Source organism: Anguilla rostrata, chromosome 3, assembly GCF_018555375.3.
Source record: "Anguilla rostrata isolate EN2019 chromosome 3, ASM1855537v3, whole genome shotgun sequence".
NCBI classification, from domain to species: domain Eukaryota; kingdom Metazoa; phylum Chordata; class Actinopteri; order Anguilliformes; family Anguillidae; genus Anguilla; species Anguilla rostrata.
Window position 1 is genome coordinate 53,880,094 of NC_057935.1, and position 21,051 is coordinate 53,901,144.

Consider the following 21,051-nt stretch of genomic DNA (forward strand, 5'->3'; position numbering starts at 1 on the left):
TTCATGGTTCATGTAGCACCTGCATAAAACTGACAAGTATTAACCCCATCCAGTGAAATAGAATTTGTAAATGGCATAGTACCAATGCTAGAACAACAGGAGTAGATGACCTTTCTGTAATCTACAGAGCAGAAATTCACTGATGCTTGCATTTTACAGTACTACAAGCCTATATTCAATCAACATCTGTCCTTAAGCAGGGCTTACAAGTAAATGCAAACGTTAGATCTTTTATTCATACACTGTTTGACAAATTAGCTTCAGTGATTGTTCAGCTCATCAAACTGTATTCATGACGAAAATTTTTTTTTAGTTGTTAATCAAAGTTAAGAACAAATGGTAACTGAATTAGCTTTCTCCACTCTCTCCTTCTGTCCAGATTCAGATTTCAGGTTAGTTTAATGAGCCCTATCTTGTGTAAGATCGCAATCCTTAAATGTACAAATGTGAAAGAAAGAAATATTTTACAAATTAGTTACCATTATCAAGATGCCTTCAGTCATGCAAAAGGACCTTCTACAGTGCACAGGAGTAACCTGGGCTAATGACAAAGCTATAAGGTTATTTCAATTATATCTTTTCACAAACAGTGATGTTTAGTACTATGTTTAGTACAGCAATCCACATTGTTACTGGTGCTGTTCATGTCTAAATTCTAAATAACGACAAGTGCTTTTACATGAAGGACTGCCTGAGTAAACTTCTGACAGGAGAGAAGTTAATACACAGTTATTGCATCATATCTATAGAGATCAAGAAATCTCTAAGATCGCTAAGCAACAATGCAGTAACTAATGCTTGAAGAGACCACATATACCTCCTATACAGAAAGGCTTTGAAAGTTGTATCCAAAATTCCAGTATAGCTTTAGTTGTACATGATGTTAAAAGGGGCCAATCACAGATTGAATTAGTCACTGGTGGCAGAATCAGGGAGTAGATTATGCACATGCTTCCACTACATCACTGGAGCTGAACTTAGCCTGGGACACACATTTCTTGCACTGAAGGATGAGCAAGGTTAAAGCACCGGAACCCCGGTATTTAACCATGATATAGCCCCAAGCGCCAATGAGACAGAGCTCACGCCGACATGTTTACCAACTGTGCGCTGTGCTAATTAATTTGGCATAACATAAAAAGATTCAAAGTGAGATTACACTTTCCGCTTGTTTTTACGGGGGTGTTCTTCCCAGTTCCAGCTTGGCAGACTAGGCACATCGCTGCGTGGCTGGGGAAAAGCCCTTGCTCTGTGAAGTGTGATTAGTTTGTCAGGTCATTATATTACATGTCTGACACAGAGTGTGAAGCATCGTCCTCCCACATATGAAGCATGCTAGATTTCTTCATGGTCACTTAGGGGTCTGTTTTCTGGAGCGTGGGGTTGGGATGGCACCTGCAATGCCGGAATTCTGCTGACTCTCCCACTGAATCAGTCAAATCATGCGTTTCTGCTCATTCAGGTTTTTCCTCCCTGTAATTATGCATGCAAAATTATAAGTGAATGTTCATTTCAACTTCATTTAATGTTTTAATGCATATTTTATGGATGCGGCAGGAACTGCTGTAAAACACCCTTCTCAAAACTTAATTTAAGGTTTTGATGTATGTTTCACTGTGCAGTCAGCAAATTCAAATCTCGACTGTCTTCATGCGTTAATAAAGCAATGTACCACAATCATATTGCAACAGTTATTATTTTTTTCCCGAACTGATAAAATTGCCTGCATGCGTTTGAACACTACAGAGAAAATTACCACCATCCTGCAGTTCATAAGCAGTCACACAAACCATTTGCTAGAAAACCTTTTTGTGGGATGAACACACAGTATATAATTTGCAGATGCGTCAATATGCTAACAATATGACTGCTGCAAATTTTTTTTTTACCTCTGCTGTTGGATTTTTGGGGGTTTCAGGCTGTTATCTTTGTGGTCCCCTTTTGTATATGAGCCATTCTCTACTCTTATATGCTCATGTATTTTTTCTAGCACAGTATGTCCATGCATTTATCTGAGAACATTGAAGACCTCAGGGTAAACCTTTACCGCATCGTATTCCAAAGGAATGTTTCAAAGCATTTCGTTCAAGGACATTCCATGCAAGCACAAACACTTTCAGTGTTTCTATGGCTGCCATCTCCACAGTATCACAACAATGTTGCGAGAACATTATGTGCTATTTGTGCCGACATTGAAATATATTTTTTAAACCCACTGCTGAGCATTAGAGAGAAATTAAACATGGATGTAGCATCTATCTCATACTAGCCGTGATCTTATCATAGCCTCCATTGTTATTCTGCTGCTTTGGAACACATTCCCTGCTGCACTGCATGCAGACCTATTGGAAAGGTTTTTTTTTGGAACTATTCCACTCTGTCTCTTATTTTCACTCTTACATTACATGTGTTGCACTAAAGAGAGAAGTCCCACTTGGTGGAAGAGTAAGCTCGAGATGCATTTACATATTCTGTGCTTATTATTCAGCAGTCACCATAGCAACTCGCAGACTAACATTTCAAGCATTTTAGGACCCAGGATCAATGTTTCTGAGGTAAACCGGGATGAAGTGTGCAATGTGAGGAGTGTAGCGTAAATCAGCCTGTGTGTGCAGGAGTGCTTGTATGTTTGCGCGCGTGTTTGTGTTTGGGTGGCTGTGCATGATAAGTGGTATTTTTTGTGCAATAATTACAGATATGTTTGTGAAGCCATGCGGATGTATGTGTATGAGAGAGGCCACAGTTGCATGTATTTGTGTGAGATAACTATTTTAGGAAGTGTATATGTGTGAGGTTATGTGAACATGTTTGACGACGTGTTTACATATTTAGTGGATATCATATTTATGTGTGAATGTCAGTGAATGCATGTTTTGACTGTTTATGTACATGTACAGTTAATATATATAAAAGAAATCAAGTTTACTCGGGAAGGAAATACAAAAATGAAACTATGGATAGGATAACAGTGATTATCTTATGGAGGTAGACATGACCACATGAAATTGATTATACGCTCAAAAAATGACAGAGAAAATGTTTAAACTACAATGAAAACACACTAGGTTTGAAATCAATCCATGTGTTCTCAAATACAGTTGCCTTCATTTATATATTGAAAGGGGACTGTTTTGCTTGTAGGCCAAGCACCATATGCTTTCTGAAAATACTTTCCTTTGTGCTAATTAATGATTCAAATTGAGCCCAGTGACAAAGACAGCTCTTTATATGATGTCAATTTCCTTTTCACAATGGCCGGAATCATAGGCTGATTGAGAATTAAAGCACAAAAGCCTGCATTTTTGGCCCCTGCATTATGTTGCTCTGTGATTCAGGTTTCCATGTTATTTTGTGAAATAACATGGAGACCTGAATCACAGGGAAATTGGAAATTGGCCAGTTAAATAAATATATTAATGAAATGACAGAAAAAAGTTAATTAAACCTCATAAGTTTTCAATTTTGAGTATTTAAATGTATTTTTTGAATATTTAAATGCTGATGTTGCATGCAATAGAATTGTAAATGATCACAAAATACATTCTGTATACATTTTTTATTTTGTAAGAAGAATTTTATTATTAACAGTAACCCAACCCCCCTACGCCATACCTGCCCCTGGCTCATTTATTGTCACCCTTGCCCCCTCTCTCCCAGACTTTTTTTACTCTTGTATATGCTGACCTTGCTAACTCTTGTTCTACCACCATACAACTACCTGCTCCCTAGATCCCATATCCAAACCTCTCGTCCAGGCCATCTGTCCTTACGTCCTCCGTTTTACCCATTTGAACTCATTGCTGTATATTGGATGTGTCCCCACAGCATTTAAACAAGCCTATGTCAACCTCCTGCTCACCAAACCTACTCTTGAGCCCTTTTCTGCGTAGAGCCACCACCTCGCCTCTCTTCTTTCCTCTCTTTCTCAAATCATTTAATATTCTGTTTTCAACCAAATATCTTTCTCTTGAGATGACCTCCTAGACCCTCACCAATCTATTTTCAGGGCTGGCTACTCAACAGAGATGACTTTCCTTACAATCATCGAGAAGCTGAACTCCATAAGGTTAGTTTCTCTCTCTTCCGTTCCGATCCTACTTGACTTGTCTGCAGCCTCTGGGCATGGCATCTGGCTGTCTTCCCTCTCACATGGTTTATTTCCTATCTCGATGGTTGCTCATTGCATGTTGCTTTGTGGGGTGCAGTTTTGAGACCCTACATGATTCACTCTACACGTGATCCCCCAGGGTTCAGTCGTCTGTCTTTGGTCCTCTCCTTTTTATGCCTTACTCTAAATCCCTCCGCCAACCCCAGTGGCAGTGTTCTCATACCAGCTATTTTTAAAGACATCATTGTACAGCTATGTTTTATGATTCAGCCAGTTAACCCAGTCTGATGGCTTGTGAGAACCTCTATCTTGAATTCAAAGAGGTCTCAAGACTCATACTTATGGGCAATTTAGACACTTCAATTCACCTAACCTGCATGTCTTTGGACTGTGGAGGTAACTGGAGTACCCGTAATACCCTCGAGTAACTGGAGTACTCCACACAGAAAGGCCCTGGCCGGGATTTGAACTTAATGTGAGGCAACAGTGCTACTCACTGCACCACCATGCCACACACACACAGGTAACATTTGTCTCATAGAATTTGTTTATTATTATGAATTCCCTGCAAAAGTGATAGCATTTACAATGCATTAATAGACATTATAAATAATGGGCTCATTAACTTGAGCAAAGGAAAACACAATTCATTAATTTGAGTGGCAGGTCACCCAGTATGACAGATTATCTAATTAGATGCCACAGTTTAGGGATGTGTTGCCCATTTGAGCTTGATGGGTTTTGAAACAATGTTCATCTTGTGGAATTTACTAATTAGAAAGTCTTTGATTGTTCTGTTGAAATCTTTTGAAGACAAGAGGCTACTTTGCTAAGAGGCTGACCAGTTTATTGGACAAACCCCATACATTGATGGTCAGCTAACAAAGTTAAAATTAAAATGGTTGGGCTGTCATGGAAATGGAAATAGGAAGTGTCTCCTGAAGACATCACAAATCCTTATAGACTCTTAAGAGGGCAAGCATGTCATGCAGTGTTTCAGCAATGTTTGGGAACAATTTGAAGTTTTGAAGTTCTAATAGTCTAATAGAGTGTTGCAGTTTGTAGTCTTAAAATACGGAAGTAAGTACGCATTACTGAGAAACCTAACTCTTAGGCTCATGTTAAACACAGACCTTATTTTCTGCTGAAAATGAAATCCCTATGGGAGACGAACATTGGAAATCTGCAGAGGAACCCATGGCCGAATAAACTTCTGAGTTGGAAAAGCCATCATTAATGTGACACTCTATAAAGCCTACATACTGTACCTGTATTATCATCAGAAGTAAAGAACCTGCATTGCCATCATATTCTTTTAAACCATTTAAAACCTGGCATAGTAAAACTTCCATACAGTTATTGAACAGCTAAGGGAGATACTCAGACCATATGACTGGCAATGCCTGTCAGGATGGATGGTGTTATAACTTGCTATAAACAACTTATTGCTTATGATATGCACAATGAAGTGTTTCCCTGGCATAATGTAGAATGATTATGAACATGGGATTGGACAATGTTGTACGTATTCAATAAAATATTCATAAATGTTCAAATGCGTTCATTCAACTCAAACTCTCACAGGGTTTGTATAGTCCAAGAGGCATAAAATATACACTATAAGAGTTAGTTTTCTATATACACTATGTTTTCTATCAGAGGTAATACATTATGCTGTGTAAACATTATGCAAAGCACAAGATCATACATTTTTAACAGGTAGGTAAAGCAAATCAATATGTTGGAATGTGCAAAGAAGAGTCACATTTCAAATTGAAATATTCTGAAGTAACTATAGCAACAGGCGATAAAACATGCAATTGAGAGATACAGTATGCTGTAGAAGGGAATAGATAAAGAAGTACTCTGTTCATTTTACTGTTTATCCCTCAGGCTATTGTAAAATAGACATTAATCATAAACAAGAAGCAAATCAATAGAGTTCACTATGACTTGTTGTATTTGGGTTGTATTTATTAATTTCTTTTAGAAACATTGTTGTAGACAGGGAAAGGGAATGCATGCGAGGATACACCCCTTCCTCTGCAGACATGCCTTACCCTAAATCCCTAACACCAGAGGCAGTGCTCTCTTACCAGCTCTTTTTAAAGACATCATTGTTCAGCTATGTGTTATGTTTCAGCCAGTTAACCCAGTCTGATGGCTAGTGAGAACCTCTCTCTTGAATTCAAAGAGGTGTTAGAAAATCTCTTTGTATGATGCAAGATAACAGCATCAACTTGTTTCAACCTGAAGATGGTTGCTTCTAGCGACTGATCTGAAGCAAGTCAGTCTAATGAACAGAGTAGTTTACTGCTGATCATGTTGATCAGTGGTGAATACCTAGATTAAGTATGTGGGGCGAGTCTGTATAGGCCAAAATACAGGTTACATGTTTATTGCGGACCTAAGATGCTTGAATTATGATTTTTGTCTCGTTTTTTGTCCATTGTAGATGGCGATATGGCCAGGGTGGTGTGGTTGTTTACTTTCGTATCGGTAACCAAACCCTCATGTACGCATGCGGGTTGTTTCAAATATAAACCGTGTAAACAATGATTTTGGATATGGGTCACTTTAAAAGGAAATATAAACAGGCACTCAAAAATTGAATATAGGCAAAAAAAATCTGAACTGGGCATCAAGACTTGCGGTGTAAATGCAACCTTAGTCACCTTGATCTGCAGTGGGCCATGACTCTCGACCCAACCCTTTGTAAATGGACTGCATTGTCAATTTGATCTGATAATGTCTATAGGTCCAGGAGCAGAGTGATCTTTTTATCACTTGAGCATTTGCTACCTGTTATGGGGGATTGGTTTCTATGGGCCTCTGTGTGTGTTTGTTTTTACAGACTTGCAACAGATCAGCTGTAAAAAGGACTTATGTTGTTAAACAGCACTCAAGCTGTGCATATGGAAAACTCAAACAGCTCCATCTGGTTTAATCGAGGGTTTAGGATATATCTGCATGTCACTTTCTGTAAGATGATCCTGTCTATCTTGTTTGACAAACTAAACAAGCAACAAAATAAACCATGTCCATAAAAAAACAAGAAAAATTGCTGACTATCTCTGCTGGGCAGCAGAATTATTCATGGCCATAGATAAGGCAGAAAGGAGAATGACGGACACCATTTCAGTCATTCATATTACTCTCTGTGTGTGTGTGTGTGTGTGTGTTTGTTTGTGTGTGTGTAGGTGTGTGCGTGTGTGTGTGTTTGCATGTAAGGTTATGTATGTATGGGTATGCATAGATTTATGTGTGAATTTATGTCACCTCTGTTATGGAAGCAGAGTGAGATGGCATAAGCAATTTGGAGATAAACTGTGCAAATTTAATATAGAAACGGTGTTATCTCCAGCTGTTGGATGAAGGGGCTTGCTAGAGATTGTCATCCACCAGAGGCTGGCTGCTATTTTATTGGCGGACCGGGGGGCTTTCACCTGTACGAGTAGCAGCCCAGATACAATGACTCCCCGGTTTGAGAACTGAATGAGAAACAGCACAGAGCAGCTCCCCTGCATGTGAAGTAAATAAGAGCTGCATCTTTAGATCACAGATGATCATTGAAATTCCAGCAGCGTCGGCAGTGATCCCTGCTGGCAGTCTGCACATGTCACCGCTCTAATGAGGTCTCATCCACCAGCGAGACGCGTCGCCCGACAGCAGACGAGCCTGATCTCCTGAGAGCTTTAACTCTTCGCTCGCCCGTCTACCTGCGGGCCCTCCGAGCGCGCGCCAGACTCTGAGGCGGTTCGAGCTTGTTTAGAAGGGAGAACCTCGCCCGAATTGCGCGGCTCCTTGTAGCGTCGAGCAGCTATTCTGAGGAGACGTTCCTCTGAGGTACGCGCCGAAGCCTCCTCTGACTGCTCTGAAGGAGATTTATCGGCATTTGATTCACTGAGACGTGAGTCAGTTCATTCAGCTGGGAATGAGAGAGAGTGAGAGAAGGAAACAGAGAGAGAGAGAGAGAGAGAGAGAAAGCAAACTATTTCCTGCGTAAATAACTGTCAACTATATATATGGCCTCAGCAAATGCCAGGAGCATGCACAGATAATCTATATGCCTTCCTTAACTGTTAGAGACATTTTAAAAGTGAATGCTTCTTGCCTTTAACATTTCCTTTTTTGGGTTCTATTTAAAATTTTGGAAAGAAGGTTTTTGTCAAATTAGATCAGATCAAATGAAGCTTTAAAGCTTGCATAACAACAGAGCACAGGAAAACTGAAGCTGTTAAACTGTTTCATAAAACACCATAAAAAAAGACCCTTTGGTAATCTTTACTTTGAATCAGCAAGTGCACATAAGACATGTCCTTACTCTCCCAAAACTCTAGGGGTTGAAGAAATTTATTGGCATATAAGGTCACTAATGTCTCATTACCCGACCACCCCTGAGTTTTATGGCCATGAATCATTTAAATTCTGTGGATGCTCTAAGATTAATTCTAGATGGAACTGACCTTTCCTCAGTGAAGCAGTCAAAATCAAAATATGTATAATGCACCATGGGGGCATTTTCAGACATAATGTATTATGTAACATTTACGTGTGTGTGTGTGTGTGTGTGTGTGTGTGTGCGTGTGTGTGTGTGATATCTATGTTTTAACAGATAAAAAATTGATAAAAAATTATGAAAATTATTAATACAGTATTCCCACATTACGAGCACCTCCAGTTTAAAAGAGCTTAAGTTGGAAATAAGCTGAGGTGGTGGCAACACAAGGGTAGGGGCGAAATGCATGTGCTAATAAATATGGTGCACAAGTTAACATTACTTCATAAAACTGAAATATTACTGTGAAAGATTTTTAAATGTTCTGCCAGAATTTTTACTTCCAACAAATGTACCTTTGGGCTTTTAACAGTGTACTGTATATGAATAAATGAATAGATGTGTGAATAATTCCCTGAAAAACTTCAAGAGGGTGCTTTAAGCATCAGACTGGTTTTCCCATAAACAAAAATGAACAAGAAAATGAAAGATATATGCCCTCCACTCCCAGTCCGTGAAAGAAGAAGAATCTGCAGTAAAGGAGTGTAAGAGGGAGGTCGTGTGCATCTATGCTGAGGAGGGCTCAGGGTGCGCGGAGATGTGTGTGTGGGGCTTCAGGTGTGTCCTGCAGCATGCGAGCTGAATCACATAACAGTGCCACTTTGGGTAACACTAACACTGCCAGGGGCTCCTCACCCATTATGAAAGCATTGCAGATCCACAACACTGCATGGATCACATAGCCTCACAGTGTATTACTGAAAAATGTTTTTTTTTAAATAAAATAAAATAAAAATAGATCTCAGATTCACATCCACTGTGGTTTTAGCCCAGATTTACATCTTTTAATTGGCCTTGCAAGTCTGAAAGAAAAAGCTATGGAGCTAGAGCTTCAAAATCCAGTTCTAAGTTACCCCAGGTTCAATGCCAAACATTTTGGTCCTTTGAGAAGGCTGATTACAGCTTGTCCCTATTCACATAAAAAACAATGGAGAGCTTTTGGTTTTCTTTATTTAGGCACATGCTGTTCACATTGTGAAGTGACAAAAGACTTCAAGTCTCCAGGTAGATTCATACGTTTTAGACTCCCCATGGTGAGAGAGAAGTGAGAAGTTTAGTTGTAGTCTTTGACATTTTTAGGTGAGGACCATTTGTTGGAGCTAATTATTTTTCAAATCCTTCTTCATTGTGATTGGCCATCATTCGTCAAACAATGGCTTTGTGGACGGATAGGAGCCTGATGGGATTTGGCCCCCCACCCTCCCTTTTTTAAACTTCATTTCGTGTTGTTTAATATAGTCTCTCATTTATGATCCACATGTCCACTTCAGCCACCTTTGTATTTACACTGTATTTTTACATGATCCTGTTTTTAATAAAACAGCAAAACAAACAAACAAAAAAAAAACAATAAGCAGTGGGAAGAAGACCTGCGTCAACAACATCCATGCATGGCTCCAGCAGAGAACAGCACAGTGCGGGTCCAATAACATCGTGATGTTATGATGCTGAGTCCTTTTGACACTTTAGTTCATGCCCAAATGCCCTCCACAGTGCCTTTGGGTTAGAGAAAGCATCTATTCACAGTGGTGACGAAATCAGTGATGTATCAAAGCCAAAGGGACTACCATTCCATTCTGGATGAACAAAGTTCATTAAAAAATGTGTTCAGATTACAAGTCATTCATGTTGGAACAACAACAGAACACAGTTCAGATAAGGTAGCTACAATTTGCATAAAGTACCAGGTATCCATAGCCACGAACATGTGCATATTATGTTGTATTTGAGAAAATAAAGAGGCTAATATTTGAATAGGATATGGATAACTTTGTGAAAAATTAATTCACTTTACAAGTGTATTAGCTAGCAATAATGTACCTGTGGCCTGCTAAAGTTATTTATTCCACACACGATTCTGTTTTTCAATCCCAGTAATGTCCGAAAAAGCTTACTTGCTTGCATTTGAAAGTCAACCATAGTTACACAGCTGTGTGGTATACAACATAACAGTGCAATAGGTAATAAATATATGCATGTTGTGTGGGCTATGGTAACGTTTTCACGAAAAGATTCAGCTGACGCCAAAACAACACTCTGTCAAAATGTAGGTATGCAAACCACAATGACAGCTTACACAAACCTTGATCAGTGTTTCAGTATTTGTGGGCAGCTTTTTCAAATATTACGGCACAGTCTTTCAAGGTTGCAGCTTTATGATTATTTGTACTGCCGTAGTTTTTTTCAACTGATCCACTTGTGCCAATAAAAACGCCATTGCCGCTGGCTAACTGGTGGTTTGCATCTTGCAGTGTAGCCTCTATAATTCTGTACTCACTGATAAATCCATGTCTGCCTCCTGTTTCTGATCTGTCGGACAGGTGTTTAGGGGTTCTTTGGTAATGAACTGCGTAGGTCTTTCTTAGCCTACCAGGCCCTTTGCTGAGCTCATCAGTGCTCTCTTTCTTTTTAATAACAGGTGATTTTGCATATATCTCAAACTGCGTTTTTCTTATTTCTGTGCCTCAGAATGGCTTCTGTGACTTTCATTGGCACAACTCTGGTCCCCATATTAACAAACACCAATAACAGACTTCAAAACCCTAGAATCAAGACTACATACTGAAAGGTCTCTTATACTTGCACTAAGGAAGCAGTTGAACAGATCTGACAAATCTAAAACAGCTGTGAATCCATTTGTCCCAAGCATTATGGTGCCCTGAAATGGGGGGACTATGTATAAAAAGTGCTCTCTATATATTATTAGTGTCAGGAAGGGTGATCCATCCACCGTTGTGTCATTATGAAATGAGAAAAGCCATTCAGAAATATGACATGTTATTATGAAATAAAATATAATCACATTAATTGTTAAAAGAATAATCATGAGGTGTCGATTATTTATATTAAATTAAAATGAAGTATTTATTTAATTACTGACCAATTCATTTATTTATATATGCATTTATATAATTCCATATTTATTTGATTATTTTTTACATTCTTAGCATGTTTAGTCTTCCATTTATGGCTGCTGTTGGGTTTGCGTCTGATTTGTTGTGGACGTTTTGCCCTGCCTGTATATAAATATATACAGTATAATGTTATGCATGCAAATAAGAAACAAATGTGGATTATCTTAAAGACACCCATTCCATTAAAACATCTGTTCCATTAAGACATTTCTGTGAGTCTTTGTTTATGGAAGAAACACCTGTCTAGAATACCAAGTGCACTAAAAGTGATAACACTCCCCTATATATATATTTAAGTAGCGGCTATCACATACTGATCAGGGTCAGTTCTCTACACTAATAAATTATTCCAAGAACAATTTGTTTATTTTCATCATTCGTTAGCCAACAGCCTGCAGACATTTTCTTAAAATTTTTTGATTTGTATTCATCAGAAACACCCATTAATGATGCACTTAGCATGCATCTTACTCTTTATTTTTTCTCTCTAGTTCCACAACAGCCTTTCAAAATGAAAAGCTTTGCTGAATACAATATATGTACAAAAGAGTTTTTGCGCTCGACAGCAACATCTGATTGCTTGTGAAAATGTATGTGCACGCAGCATTTAGCCTTTTCTCAGAATTACAGATCTCCCGTAGAAAATGACAGGCAGGTAAACCTTCAGAAGCCTGGTAGTAAAGCAGCATCTTCATAACACTGCAGTCTAGGCAAATGATCAGATCAAATGATGATACTGAAGGACGGCAGTAACTTTATAAACCTCACGTGTCTCATCCTACATGCCCAAAGGGTCAGAGTCGAGAGCACATTCTGGTTGTTCGGTTGTCTGGGCCCTTGATCGGCCACCCAATCGCTCGCTACAATCTCGCTCGCCTTCTCCAGCACCTCGGTCGTTCTTCCCATTCTGATATTTGTACCAGGGGTAATTTTTCTCTGCCAGCCTCTGCCCCTGCTCCCACAGTCCCCTGCATCCCTCCTCTGTGCCCTTCTGCAGAGTGGATAACCACCACTCCAAGGCTGCTCATAATTAGATTTCACTATTAGTCCCCAGCTAGCCTCAGCCCCCTCCCTCTCCTTCCCCAATGGACATCTGAAATGTGTGCATTGCATGTATTTATATTTACATGTGGGAGGCTATCGAAAATAATGCTTTAGGAATCATACTTGCTACCATGAGGTTGTATGAGTGACTCCCAGCTGAGGCCTTGAGCAAGGTTTTTGGTCAAATATCGCAACAGTAAGTATGCACTATAACGCCAGTTGTCAAGAATAAACAGGCAGATCATTTTGGCAATAATAATTGTGCATGATGGAGCCAGGCCCAAGGAGAGGGGGTGAGACAGTGGCTGCACAGTGGCATCCTGCTCAGTTGTAAAAGCCAGCCCATTCCAGGGAATTATGGAGAACTGTTAACCTCGTTCATGCTTCGGGGTGTCAGCATATACCTTCATTGAATTCCAAGTTTATTAAGCCCTGCAGATATTTTCCATATCAAAACAACATGCGCCACAAGGGGTAAACTCTCAGTTTTACTGCAGAGGCAGCACAGCACACATATTAACCATCTTCTTGCACTGATATAATACTGTGTCATTATCATACTGAAACAACATTCTCCCAAAAAATGACTGAATGCAGTTAAATATTTCAGGAAAATGAATACATCCAGATTGCGATTCGCATCTGTTCACACACCATTTGTTATAGGCCTTCCTCTTTGTTTGGTGTCACTTCAGCTGCCACCATTAGAAAAGGATTTTAAAATCCATGATTTAACAATCTACAACTTATTTTGCTTCCATTGCTTGTATTGGTAGAGTTTTTGTGCATATTTGTGTATATTAAATAGACTTATTATTAATACAATGATAGTACATTATACAACCGCACAATAATGCTTCAAATTAGCGTCTTTTTCAGTACTTGTTCATCTCCCGCTTCTTCTCTCTTTAAATTTATGCCAATGATATCATTAAATTCTCAAGTCTCCCAATTATTTATTCTCCCCACTGATCTTTCCTGCAAGATAGCATAACTTTCTCTTTTTCAGCTTAATGACAGCATCTGCTTATAGTAGTCAATTGCAGGACTTTCTTTTGGACACTGTGTAAAAGTATCCTGTACACACACATAGTGGTACCTCAGTAAAACACATTACAATGTCAAGCTAATTACTACACAATTAATACTTTTTTTGCTTGCTTTTAAATGTGTGACATTTCAGCAGAAAGCAAAAATGTATTTATAAAATATGTTTCTTATTTAACCATGCTTGTTTTGTGTTTTGTGTTCAAGTGATTAAAAGTGATTACATTTCTATTTGTTCTATTTCTAATGTCTGTGTACCATTTACTGAATATAATTATGCATAAATTACTGAATATACAGTATATTAGTTTTTTCATTATAACTATTTACAGCATTTAATGTTATTAAGTGTTGCAGATATTGTATCACAGATAAAGTGGTGAAGAATGAGGAAAGCGGTGGTGGGGTCATGACCTCTAGTGATGAGTGTCTCTTCCCATTTGGGTGATAAAGCCTTGGTGTCACAGAGGTACCGTAGCAGAGAAAAGTTTGATAAGTTGCTCGGTCTGAGTGGGTGTGTGAATCTACATGGCTCATTAGGACAACACAGTTAATATCTAGTAAAAAATGAGTACTAATCATGCAGTGTCATGGTTCAATGATGATAGGGCAACAACCTCATTGATTCACAAACAATATATTATCCCTGAGCCCAGGTACTGTGTCATAAACGCTCAGTATTCAGCATCTGTGCTGCTCTGTGGCAGGTAGGACAAAACAGCACAGTGTTTTACATATTGTAATCTATACGCTGGCCTGGTTTGAAGTGTTGTGTTCTGTGTGTGTTTGTGCAAACAAAGATTAGTGCTGCTGATGGGGCATCTGAAGTAATCCTTAAAGCTCCGCTCTCAGCTTGACAAATCCGGAGAGTGTGTCGGCAAAGGACATGGTTATGGTAAGCAGCATGGTGCTGATGGTAGCGACAGCTGGTCAGAGTTGAACCCGAGGGTACTTACAGTCTCTATGAATTCTTGGCTTGGCTCTCGGAGTTAGAGATCACAGTTGGTTCCAGACAGGGTGAGCAGGCCACTGCAGAGAGGAGACAGACAAACATGCACATGAAACCCCAGCCCTGGAGGATTACACATTGAACTTTACCAGAAGTCACGTTGAGGGCTGATTGAGTCAGCACTGTGGAATACTGTGAGCACTGCCAGGGAAACTTAAAAGATGCCTGGTGTGGGAGGGTCTGTGAGAACATACAACCTGGGGAAAGCGTTTGGCTGAGCATACCCAACATTTTTAAGGTATGGTAAGGGTCACTGACTCACTGTATTTGGTCGCAGCCCAGTTGCTGTGTCTCTTCACTTCACTGGAAGCACAATACGCAGAGAGAAACAGAACCTTCTGGTATAAACAGAGCTGGGAGTTCGCTTTCATTTAACAGAAAACTGCCTCACTGAGGGGAAAAAAGAAGATCGACTGGCTGTGCACATGGCATACGCAGTGTGGCGACTGACCTGGAAAATCTCAAATCAAGGGACACGGCTCAGTGAGTAACCAATCATAAGTGATGCAACGGTAAACGCACTGTTTCACGCACCAGTCTCGTGCCCTTTGTGTCACTGATAGGCGTTAGAACCTTCAGCCCCCCAGAGAAAAAATACTACACAAAACTGCACTTTGAAGGCAAATTGAACTGAAAAATGATCACTTTTAAGTTTAATCTTCTGCTGCATTATAAACTGCAATTAACTGAACTTAGTTATTTAAGGGAGGATATCAGATAAGTTCCAAATCCAGAACAGGCCTAAAGTATTAGGCCACCTGTGTTTACTACCTAAAATAAAACAAAAAGATCAGTTTTACTTAAAATAATCTTAGGCACAGCTTGTAGGGGGCCAAGTAAACATATTGTGGCAAGGTTATTCCCCATGAGAAGGGTCCAGCTGTTGGGCAGTAATGTTAACAGGAGAAGACCAGGAAGATCAAAAGACAGTAGACAAATATTTGATCATGTCTGGCAAAAGAAACCAATGCAGCTGGAGGAAAACTAGTTCTTCTGACGACAGTGGAATGGCAGTTATGATTTGCAACTTTAGCGCCTATTTTACTTTCACTACCGGCTAAAGGTGTTTGGCTATCTGGGATTTAAAAAAACTTAAGGCAGATAAGATTTCACTCAATTTAACTCCCCCCCCCCCACCTCCCTCCCACCCCTCTACATCCCACTTTTCAAAATGATTGGATAGACTTTTGTGTTATTGTAGGTAGAAATAGTAAATAAAGTGCACTCAGCACATACAACATCATAAACAGCAATGCCATCCCTTGTATTTCATGGATGAGTTGTCTCATCTCTGAATAAGTAAAATATCAATTTATTCAGCAACAACACTGATCACAGTAGTATTACAACAAGCTGTGAGTACAGTCATGTCTTATCATTACCCAATGACATGGACAACTGGAACGCTATAGCTTATCAGGGCCATTCTGCCCTGGTACCAACATTGTTTTCCCCATTTCTCAAGAGTGATCAGGATGTGAATGGGCTGAAATTATATGAAAAAGAAGAAGAAGAAATAAATAAGACAATTTATATTCTGCTGATTAAAATCTGGAACATTCTGCTGAGGTCTGTGACAGCTGTATAAAAGGAATGGTCTGCTAAAGCAGGGCATCTGAAGGAAATGCTTTTGGTAAAGGCTTGAAAGTGCTAATGTGGATATGCATCAGGAACATCATTAAGTGAGTGTGACCAGTGTCAGTGGGGGATCACCTATAACAAGACACATCAGTCAGGGCCAGTCTCCATTTTTCAGATGGAACTGTTTTCGAAATAACAGCATCACTCACTGAATGGATGACTCAATCCAGTTTGGTTACATAATTCTTGAGCAGCAGGCAGCCGAAATGTCCAACTGTGCCTTTTTTTTGTCAAAGAGGAAGTCATGAATGAATCTGAAGTGAGAGGGAGCAAAGTAATGCTTTTTAAAAATATTTGTCCAATGGTTGACTCACACTTCCTTTGCTCTGCCAGTGGATAGGTGGGTTTGGATGAGCTGCATTTGATTCTACCATCTTGACAACAGCTTCAAAAAGACCATCCTCTGTTTGTTGAAGGTGAACACAATGGTATAAATTGGTAATTTGTAAAATGAAAGAATGAATGAATGAATGAATGAAATAATAAATAAATAAATAAATAAAAACAAGGCCCCTGGTAAGGTCTTTGGATCATATAATAATAATAATAATAATAATAATAACTTTATTTGTATAGCACCTTTCATTCAGACTGCAGCTCAAAGTGCTTAACAGGAACAATAAAAACAAAAGGCAAAAACAGGGAAAAGCACAGCAATCATAAGCAGGTATAAGGGTTTAAAACATAGAAGAATAAAACAGTGTATATTGAAATGAAAACATGAATAAAATAAAATATCTAATATGAAAGAGTCAATGAGTAATGAGTAAAATAAATAAGTAAAATAAAAGATAACGATAAAATTTTTATAAAACAAGAATAAAAATATGAATAAGTATCAGTGGGCAGAAAATAAAGTAAAATAATATAAATAAAATAGAGTAAAATAAAAGATAACAATAAAATTTTTTATAAAACAATAAATAAGAATATGAATAAGTATCAATGGACATAATTAAAATGAATTAAAAGCCAAATTAAAAACAAGGTTTTGAGCTGCTTTTTAAAATAGCCAACCGAGTCTGCTGTCCTAATATTTGTGGGAGAGTGTTCCAGAGTTTTGGTGCATTATAGCTTAAAGAACTTTCACCACTTTTTTTCTGTTTAACCACAGGTACATTAAAGTAATAATCTCGAAGATTTTCATTAAAATAAATGTCTGTTAAGTCACTATCTATCGCTGAATTAGGTAACACAATGGCGATTGAGCCTATTATTATATTAATTTATATTATTATTATTATTATAATTTATGATTAAAGAACTGGGTGTCTGTGGCGACATTCCCGGGAAAAAATCACGAAATTCCAAGATGTCTGATTGTAAACGTTCTAAAACTGCACTTGGCGATTTGACAAGGTGGGTCTTTTGAGACCCTAGGCAATGGCTTCAGAGGCTCTGCGACTAACCAGTTCACACCGCTGCAATTTTCTCTGCAACATTCTAAAACCATTTCGTCTCGTTGCGAATCATTGATCTTAACTGGCCTTAATGTTACCGTTATTTACATTGAATCAAGTTCATCAATATATAAGCCGGGGTATAGGTGGAGCAGAGCCGGGTCTGATTTCTGTGTAAAGATGTGAAGCCGGAGAAAACTAAATAAAAGAATACGGCAGTATGGATTGTTATTATTTTATTACGCTTCCTCATATGTTCCTTCAGCCTTGATGCCCTTTTTTGATGAAATCTCCTTTGTTTTTGTTTTATTCTTCTTATTCTGATTGCTAATTTAACACCCAGCTCAGCTTTATTCCTGAACAGTTTCGCTAGCAAAACCAGAAACAAGGCAGTTGTTTCAAAAATATCACACAACAATCATTCACGATGATGATGCACGAGATACATAATTGCACGAGCCACAGCGAATCCCGCGAATTCTTCTCTGCAGTGTAAAGATGTTCATACCGAGCAAAAGGTGGATAAAGAACGTTTGTGGAAATTGATCATCACTAATTCTACCCCAGGTCTGCTACAGCATTTTAACCCGGACAGCTTAAGTTAGCCTAATGTTAGACAATGAATGAGTATGTACATAACGTTACTTCCATAACAACCATTTTTTATTCAGTAAATAATAAGTGTAATAGTTGGCGTGGCCCAGGTGCCAACTGACTGACGTCACACAGGCGATCCGGGTCTATGGGAAGTGAGGTCCAAAAACACACCTGCAATTACCGCTTCACGCCATTGGTACCGCCATAGAGAATGAAACTGAAATCTTCGAGATTGTAACTTTAAGTAAGCCCGCTGTGGATAATCTAAGTGCTCGAGTTTGTACATAAGGTGATAGGCTATCTTTGATATAAAAAGGTGCTAGGCCATTTAAAGCTTTATATACAAGTAACAGGACTTTAAAATCAATTCCAAAAGAAACAGGAATCCAGTGCAGAGCAGCAAGGGCGGGTGTAATATGTTCTCTTTTCTTGGTTTTTGTTAGGATTCCAGCAGAGATTGTATCGTCATAAAGGTTTACATTGTCAACACACACATACATAGCATTAATGCATACACACATACCGTACGTAGCATTAATTAGAGGGAAATTGCCCTTTATAAAATACGCTTGGGTCAGGAAAGGATTTTTGCAAGCTAAGCAATGTTGTAGTAATCACTGCACTGTTCTATACCTGATAGAGACGTTAATGCTCCTGTCTCTGGGCAGCAATTTGTCAGGTTGGGGGCTCAGGTGTTAACATTCAAGTTCAAATCCCCTGACATGTTATATATTAACCAATCTATAGGGTCGAGGTGGTGGGGGGTGGGGGTGATGCGGTTAGCTCACGTTTTCCCATTCAGCGGCTTTAGCTGTGGAACCACTGGAAGTTACAGGTAAAAAAAAAAAAAAAGAGCCAACCTTTTTTCTTGTGTTATTTACAATCGCTCGTGCATGTCACCCTCTCTGTTAATGGCAATAAATCCCCGTCGGGGATGGCTCTCTCGCTGGGGGGTTGAGGTGCACAAGAGCTGAAATATGGCCGAGTCTCTGCTGTGCACATCCCTCAGTGAGGAATTTAATGTTTGATTGGTGAAGGAAAGCCTATGACGGAGGGAACACTGCCGTACGCCGCTATCTGATTAAACTGCTCCGATGCGAAAATCCCTGCATCAGCATTTACAGTCTCCAGTCATTTCTACAAAGGCAGGAAGTGTGATGAAATCGCAGGGGGTGGAGGCTGGAGGGGAGAGGGGGAGGGGGGAGGGTTCACTGCAGCAGTTTCTGGCTAGTTGGACAAATCAGGCGATGCCACCTGGTGAACATGTCCGCAAAGGCATAGCAGTGAAGATCGGAAAATTCAGTGGGCTTTGAAAATATATATACTCAATGGTGCATTTAATCAAATTTAACGCTTTACTTTCGAGAGTGCACGCACATATTGCACGTATTATTATGAGAGTGCACACTTGTAAATGAAAATGTTCATGTAAATGTGAAATTTGTTGAGGATTTATCCTGCAAAGGGCCTTCTCTTAAAAATTAAATTTTTTCCTCAAAAGCCTCTTCATATCAATACTTTTGTTGTCTGTTTCTCCGCAAAGAGATAATTGAGCTAATAAGAAACAGCTGCAGCATTAAATGAAGTAACACTTCTCACAACAAAAAATCAACCCATCTGTGTGCTGTCATTGTTCATTGACCTGCTGTCTGTTGTTGATTGAAAGAAAATGATATACATATATCCAGATTATCATTAACTACCCAAAAAAACCATCCATGCAGAACAGCACCTCTTTACTGTTTTAATTTCAAACTCCTCCAGAAGTTGTGGATCTCCAAAATATCTGCTCATTCTGTTCATAATTCTGGTTGATGACTTCCAGTGTCACGTTAGGGCTAATCACTTTCAAGGTAACACCCAAAAAGTCTCTGGTGGATGTGCTGTCCCATTTGCCTTCTCACCTCTCCTTGAAGTGCACAACAAGGGCAGATCCATTTCAGGATTTTGTGGCAACTTCTTGCTGATTTAATCTTATATCTTGAACTGACATATGTATAAGCACCAGCTAGAGACACAGACTGCAAGTGTATCCAAATATTTTACTGTGCTCTAATATATGAGTGAAAGGAAAGACGGAAGCCCGCACTCTTAATGAATAGATATAGATTATGAATGTCTACGCAACAAAATCATTTTCATTTTTATTCCTATTTGGACAAAGAGACAGACATGTTTCGGCCTAAGCCGTCCTCAGTGTCTTCCTAATACATGAGTATACACTAATATATGAGTGAACCATTGACTACAGAACTGTCTGAAATCTTAGACTACTATAATTTGTTGGAACAAAATGCAGACAGTTGTGCACCCAGGCTATAAGGCATCATAGGGGTTGTTTTTCATATTCCATGGTAAACAAGGTCACACACAAACAAAACCCCATGCCAGCACACTCCAACCAGAACACTGAGAGAATTTACATTGATCCATCTATTATCTATACTCGTCCTGGTCAGGGTTGCAGGGGGTGCTGGAGCCCATCTTAGCATGTATTGAGCAAGAGGCAGGAATGCACCTTGGACAGGTTGTCAATCTATCGCAGCTGAGAGAATATGTATAAACAAATTTGAACAGCGAGATAAGTTTGAAAGCTACTTCTAATCCACATCTAATCCACATCTGAGAGTGGCAGAAGCATATCAACATCTAGTTAAATCTATTAAACCAAAAAGAGCTCCATACTTCATTTTTTTAATTTAATCAATCATAATCCATGCAGTTTTCATATG

The 21,051-nt window shown here is 39.0% G+C and overlaps 1 protein-coding gene across 3 annotated transcripts in view; it reads right to left on the minus strand.

The window, feature by feature from the left end:
* frmpd3 (FERM and PDZ domain containing 3) overlaps window positions 1–21,051 on the minus strand; it is a 113,403-nt gene that overhangs the window by 49,114 nt on the left and 43,238 nt on the right. For all 3 annotated transcript variants that reach the window (XM_064328288.1, XM_064328287.1, XM_064328290.1), the window contains exon 2: window positions 14,629–14,701. The gene's annotated coding sequence lies outside the window, so the exon portion shown is untranslated. The remainder of the gene's footprint in view (window positions 1–14,628; window positions 14,702–21,051) is intronic.